Source organism: Corvus brachyrhynchos, unplaced genomic scaffold, assembly GCF_000691975.1.
Source record: "Corvus brachyrhynchos isolate BGI_N302 unplaced genomic scaffold, ASM69197v1 scaffold4, whole genome shotgun sequence".
NCBI classification, from domain to species: Eukaryota; Metazoa; Chordata; class Aves; order Passeriformes; family Corvidae; genus Corvus; species Corvus brachyrhynchos.
The window spans coordinates 1,541,288-1,548,808 of NW_008237878.1; positions in this window are offsets into that span (position 1 = coordinate 1,541,288).

Consider the following 7,521-nt stretch of genomic DNA (forward strand, 5'->3'; position numbering starts at 1 on the left):
CTCCACCCCCCATATCTTCATGAAATTACAACAGGATACTCTGATATATCATAGCTTCACAAGAGAATTTCAGCTTTAAGCATCTCCTCTCTCTCTCTTCCCTCAGGTTTTCAGCTCTTCACAGCAATAAAAAGGGTTAATCTCACCTCGGCCTTGCAGCTTTGCAGCTGGAATGTTGAATTTTTCTTATCGCAGTGGAGAGGGGGGAGAGCCGAGCTGCTCCGGCTGCCCACGGCAAGGCAGTGGGGGGGGTTCCACGGCTGGAACAGGTCCATGGCTTCAGGATGGCCATGGCCCGGCCCGGCCTGGCCCAAGCAGGGCCTGGCCGGGCCCACTGGGCCCTGCTCGGGCCCCGCAGCCACCTGTCCCAGCGCCGGAAACGAGAGAGAGCTTGGAGGGGGAGCTTGCCTATTCTTAAATGTGGATCACAGAGGTGATCACAACTTTAAGTGGCTTAGAGAATTGTCCATATTCAAACTGGCCAGCTGATAGGTTCTATCAGTTCCCAGAGGAAACTGTAAGCACCCCTTAGCAAGGACGTCCCTTCCGGGACTATGCTTGCTAACCTATGACACTTACATAATTTCCTGACTAGAACTTTCCCAGACTACTGTTACCCTGCATATGGCATTTGAAAACATTACCAACAGCATTACAGAATGAAGCCCAGTACAGTTTAGTATCTGAGAGGGGATGAAGTGATTAAAGTCTAAGGATACAATGTCAGTGGAATAGTCAGAAAGGACTTGTATTCCTAAATGTTTCTATAGAAAAGTTACAGTGTTCTCTGTGTGTCTGTGACTGAAACTATTTCAAGATTTGCCACTCTTTGCCACTAACAATTTCATGCTTTTTCTGTTGGACTCTGAGCAAGAGTGATAACATAAAATAGTGAGTTTTGCATGCAGATGGAAAGGAACTGGTTTTGTAACAGATTGAGTTTTGGGAGTAGGGTGTGGGTAGAAGAAGATATGCATTGCTGGTTTAGTCTCAGACATGTGGTCAGATCCTTTTGTTTGAACCTCCCCACATTCTTCAGGATGTGAGTGGGAGTATTCTCCCATACAGAAAAACCTTAAACGACTCCTGTGACTTCTCTTACAGTGAACCTCTGATACTGCTGGTTTCTAAGAAAAGAATTTTAAATTTATGTTGAGGTAGGACAGGCATGGAGGTCTAAAGACACATGGTGAAGTACACAGTGCTTCTGAAATCTGCTGCTGAATGAAGGGTGGTGTGAACCACAGCCTGCAAGCTGCACAACGGTGAGTAAAGGTAATAGTGACAGATTAAGGCTCCAGATTAATAGGAGTTGTATGCTGCACCTTTAGCTTTCTAACATAACGGGTATGAAGTCAGGAAGATGAAACTTCTGCCATTTGGCATTTCTCTTCTGATAGAAGTGGTGGTCATAGATGCAACAGCAGAATGCAAGAGCCAGGATGTGACTTTCCTTACCAGGCATGGCCATTGCTCTGTGTGGACACCTGTATTTGTGAGAGGAATATCCAGATCCTTTGACTGGCTATGAGCTGTTCTGCCCACTGCTCATTCAGAGTTTCTCCCCTCTGGTAAGGACAATAAATTTTTTCAAGAATTTTCTTCTATAGACCTGGGAAGGCCTACTTTTTTCATTCTTTCTTTTTGTTTTAGTTTGGGTTACTTTTGCTCTCTTATGGCCTATAGAGTTGGTTGTGTTTGCTTTCATCTCTCTTCCACTTGGCAAGAAGCCAAGCCATGACTCTTGGTGTAGGGATGCAGACTTTCTGGTGAAATGGAATATCTGGTAGGATATACAGCTCTTTCCACAGCATAAATTCTTAGGAGCATGGGAAGTATAGTGAATACAGACATATGAGCACCAAGGTGCCTGTGCAGCCCTCATGCAATCCTCAGGGATTGAAACAAAGCCCATGGAATGTGTCTGGAATACCTTTCTGATCATGCTAAAGCTAGACTTCCTGTATTTAAGTGTAGACTGCCTAATAATTTATGCCCAAGTGTCTTCATAGTACTACAAGGCATCTTTTCACCAGGATTTAGTTGTGGTCAGGAATACATTAATGGATGACAACATCTTCTGTTTAATAGATGAATTTTTACTCTCTGCAACTAAACCATGAACACACAGAAGGAGAGAAGAAGCAAAAGTGCATAGCCCAGTTGAGGAAACAGTTTGCTGCTGTTATCTTTAGGAGGTTTATGCCATTTGTGAATTTAGCCTAATATACCCATTCCTTAAAAAATGCCAAACAATCACCTCCTCAACCAAATCCTAGTAGTGAGAGTGGATATATTATTTTTTTTCCCAAGCTACACGTAAACCATTGACACAACATGGTTCAATTGTAATACAGTTACAACTTGGCTGAACAAAGAGAAGTATTTTTTTCGAATTGACTGCTTAGCACACAAACTCAGAGTGATTAGCAAAGCTGAAAAAAAAATGTCTTTAAGAGAAAATAAAACAGAGCAGCTTATTTAGTAGAGAAGGGAGAGGGGCGTTTTTTTATTGCAATCTCCTTAAGGGACAAAGTTGGGGAAATCCCCTAATGTTGTTAGCATGACACAAGATCTTGTGTTTGAAGACTTGCAGAAATGGATCTCATGTGATGACTAATCTCGTTTGTCTTTTCTATTCTTCTGTCACCAGAACTGTGATGTTTGAGGACAGCTGGTGTCCTCAGAGCAAAGCCATCCTGTGTTTGTTTGTTCCATATAAGTCTAGAGACTGAGCCAGCGAGGGTGGCAGTGCAGCTAAACTTGGAGTGTGGAGCCTTGTTCCTAATGCCCTGACAACAGGACTTTCAAGGTGAGTTCTCTTATGACCTTGGGCCTCCTTGAGCTTGGGGAGAATAATTTTGTCTGAAGAGAAAGACATGCAGTGAAGTCATGTTCTTGATCCAGATGGAGGCAATGAAGCTCGGGAACCTGACTCTATGGACATCTGGGTTAGAGGCAGAGATGATTTTGGTGCTCAATATTGTTCTCCTATATTGAAAGGATGTATTTAGGTAACCTCCCACTAAAAGGTGAAATAGAAGATTTCCTTTTCCTTATTTTTAATTGAGAGAGCTCTGTGGGCACTTTTAAGCTCTGCTCCCCATATTCCTAGTGAGTTTTTTTCCTAATATTTCAGGGTTTTGTATTGAAAGTGAATTTTAACTGTTGAAGGATAATGTGGGACCTTCTGAAACTGAATAGGTAAACATATGCTGGGATTGTCTTATTTAAGACATTCCTTGTTTGCCACTAAGGAATAAAAGGAATCCAAAAAATGTATTGCACTTAGCTGTAGCTGGCCTGAATGCTAGAGGAGGTCCCATAAAGGGGCTGAAGGTATTTTATTCTATCAATTTGTCAGACTAATCACTGTCTTGTGAGAGAGGTTATTTCAGTGAAGAATGTAAGTCAGCTCTCAAGTGAGAAGGAAATGAATGATGTGAAGAGATACCTGACTCATAATTAACTCTGTTCAACAGGTGAGCGTGCAGCGTTATATAATATGGTATAAACGTAGTTTGAAGGCAGTGTACGGTGACTCACAAATTCTGCATTCTCAACCGTTATAAGGCAGTGCATGCAGTGATTCTTCTCCTCCTAGATGCTGAAATACTTTGAGTAGCAAAACCACTTTTTTTGTGTCATATCCTCCTGGTTGTTAAGTACAACTCCTGCATGTCTCCATCTCCTTCAAAAGTCTCCAGGTGGCTTAAAAAAAAAAAAGGAATGAGAAACTGGAATATTTTGCAAGAATGTCTTGCATTCAGTGCATTTTCAGAATCCAAATTCCTGTCATATGTATTTCAGAAGCTCTTGCCAGTTGAGTCCTTCCACAGTGTGTATTTTACTGTGTTCATTGAGTTATTGTCACTGTTGCTTTTAAAAGTCTTAAGGTTATTTCATGGACAAACAAATCATGCTGAGGTCGAAGCAAGTTTAATAACACTTCTTGTTGAATTCGAAAATATAAGAGGATCACTCTGCTTGAATACTTGGCAGCTGTGAAGTGTTTTAATGAACAGAGCCTTATTTCTATATGACTATTAAAGCAAATAGTGTTGGTGAATATACATGTTTGTACAGCAAGCGCCAGTCTCTTGTGCAGACTTTTTGCACCTCTCTCTCTTTCAAGTACATTTTTTCTCATGGAATGATTTTGTAGTGCAAAGATGCCAAGCACTAGTTAGTAAAGAGTTTTCAAGTGCAAGTGCTCACAGCTGCAAGATGTGTTCCTGTAAATTTTCTCTGGCTGTTCTAACCAGAAACCCCTTCTGTCTGTTCTCTAGCAATGCATTGGCACCAAACCCGCAGCAGCGAGTGTTACTGTGGGGTTCATCTTACAGAATGCATAGGAAGGAGGAAAAACGTACATTTTGCCTCAGCACCTGCTCACCACCACCTTTATAATTCAGGTTTGCAGGGCAGGATTTAGGATGTCCTACCCTCCAGAAACAATTCTGATCATAGTGATAGCTGAAGTTGTGCATAACTGACACGAGCAATAAATGAAGGCAGTGAGATTTTGCAAGGTAAAAGAAACAACCCACAGGAGAACTTCTTATCTCTGATTATTGCTGACAGGATAAATGTTCCAAAAAGATCAAGAGCTGTTCCATTGTAGTTTTCTTATTTCATATATTGATAGGCTTCTAAAGCACACAGCTATTAGAAAAATTGTCTACCAGTACTCAGAGTGAGGGGCTGATACAAAGCTTTCTAAGACAGTCAGGAGACAGGCAAGACAGACTGTTAGCCAGATCCTAGCAAAAATGGCTGGAATTTCTAGCCTTGAGGAAGGCAAGACAGAAATAATCTTCAGCTGAACATATAAAAAATATATCCAAAAAATTTCTTAGTATTTAGAACACAAAGGACAGTTAAGATGGTGCAGAATTGATTATGTACATGTTTTAGAATTCATTTTGCATGAATTCTAAGCAAGGAGCTTGCCAGTTCCTGTGACAAAATATTGTAATTTATTGCTTCCCCAGATTAAATAACCAGAAGGTGTTTTTTTTGTAGATCTTTAAAATGTCTGTTGAATGTCACAGATTTCTAAATCGAAAAGGTTAAAAAAAAGCATATTGGAAGCAGACAATATTGTGCAGAACACTTGGTTTTGCTCTTCTGATCAATACATACAATTCCTTAAAATCTGCCTAATATACTGTGAAGTATCCAGGTCAATTATTTGGCACAGTTCTAAAAACATAGCACTATCCCATCCTTGATATTTTACTATGACATGTATGTTTGCTAAATTTTTTTGCCTTTCCCTTGAGTAGAACATTGGTTTGTTACATTATTTCATATATAAGAAAGTGTTAGTCCTCCGTAAGTAAAATATTTCAATAAATACAAGTTGAATTTACAAGTGAAACTGATAAGGCTGAAAAAACAGTTGCTCAAATTACATATAAACAGTGCATTATAAAGGCACTGTGAAAATGTGTGAGGCAAAATGAACAAACACTACAAAGTCAAAAGCTATGCTGTAAAGCTGAGACACCGTTTTTTCAAATGCTGCATATCGCAGAAAAACCCACTTCTCTGCATTCTTCAAAAAGTCCCTTTATTCTTTTATCCCAAAGAGAGGACATAAATTAAATCCTTGGCTGAACTAATAATGCAGCCCAGAAAAAAAAAAAGCAAATTTTTGTTTAACCATTTAACATGCTCGTAGAGATTAACTCAGTCCACAGGGCCTGGGGAACTAATCTAAAAAGCCCTCTTGGGCACACTTTGGTTGGAGGGAAGAAAAACTGGCACAGCAGTAACTCCTTTGTGTCCTTTGCTGGTGAATGGCCTGTGACTCTTGTCTTTTTCTTCCTGCAGTTCTGCACTGAATTGGAAATGTTACATCCCCAGGCCCAGATATGTCTCTGATCCAAAAAGGGTGCTCAGAGGAGAGAGCTTAATGAGATTTAGTGCCTAGTCTGGTAAGTCTCCATGTGACTCCTTGCTTTGACCCCAACCTTCTAGTTATTGCTGTAAAGGAACAAACTTTATATGATCAGGAACAATGACACTGATCTCTTCTATGCTTTCTTTCTGAAAAAGAAACAAAATTAAGACCAGACAACATAATTTGGCCTCTGCTGGCACAAGACTTCTGAGCAGAATAGGAAAAACAACCTTTTGCCATCCCAGGAACAAATTATTTTGTTCTCATTAATGAAATGGCAAAATGTGGATTTGCAGCAGAGGCAGGGCAGTTGTGTTAAGGACCATTGCTCCTTAAAATGCTGGTGGGGGGATTGGGATGAGTGAGCTCTGCAGAGCAGTACCCTACAGCTCCAGTTCTGCATACTCTGCTTTCCTGGGATCCATGTCCATGGGACAGAATGGCAATGTGGGCAGAGGGATGGGAGGAGCAGTGTGTATCCATCCTTTAATGCAGGATGCTGCCCTCAGGGCCTCCCCTCCCGCCCCGGGGCACAGAGCAGGGCTGGCTGGGCTGCTCCCTGGGCTGGGAGGATCCCGGGCTCTGTGCACTTGAAGCAGCTGGACAGGGTGACATTGAGGGGGAAGGTTGCTCAGCCAGCACCAGGGGTTTTGAGTATTTGTTTTGCTCATTTCTAAAATCAGTCCTGACTCGAAAGCTTTTTCAGCAGCTGCAGAAATCTACAGTCTTTAGCTCACAGCCCAGTCTGTCATTTTGTGTTACATCATGCACTATTCCAGGAGGCAGAGCTGCCTATGATTTCATAGCACAGTTGGTTTTCTAGCTTGATTCCTCAAGAATGGAAACCCACAAATAAAATGAAGAAATTAAAATATATTACTAACTCTAAAATGCAGCATTTATTTGGATTAAAAAAATACAAAATTGTAATGATCCTTTATACTGGATTTGATTTTGGTTCTGCAATGATTCAATAGGTTCACTAGGTTCTTGCTTCCCAGTCTCACTTTACTTTGGGAAATATTTTGTTAGAAGAGGACTTCCTCTCTGAGGGAGGTGTTACTATAGAGGGTCTCTAATTGTTTTTAACAGGTTTTACATTTTCTGGGCTATTATTGGTCTATATAAAAGTTGTGATTTGAAGTCAAAGTCCACCTTTCATCCTGAAATACCTTACTAATGGGATCATTAATTACCCCAAGTTCCCCAAGTGGAACACAAATACCAAGCTACGGAAACACAAAAATGTTTCATTTTTTAAATTCTGAAGGAACAGTCCCACTTATTCTAAGGCTTGTATATACATTGTCTGGTCTTTTTGGACTAACTAAATTTTGGTGTAAATCAAAGGGGTTCTCTCTGACATGGAGGTTTCACATACCTCTAATAAAAACAGGGGTTTTTGTGCCTAATCATGGAGCATGTGGTCTGTGCTGGAGGAAAATCCAGCCTAGTTTAGTTCCAGATGCAGCCTAACTCTGTAAAGACCTCTATAGTAGTTACTCTTTCCTCCTTTGCTGTTAAGAAAAGTGAACTATTTTAGAGTATCCCTCCCCAAACTGCTGCCTCAAGGCAGCCAAAAGTGGAATATGTTGTGCTGAGCTGATGCAGGA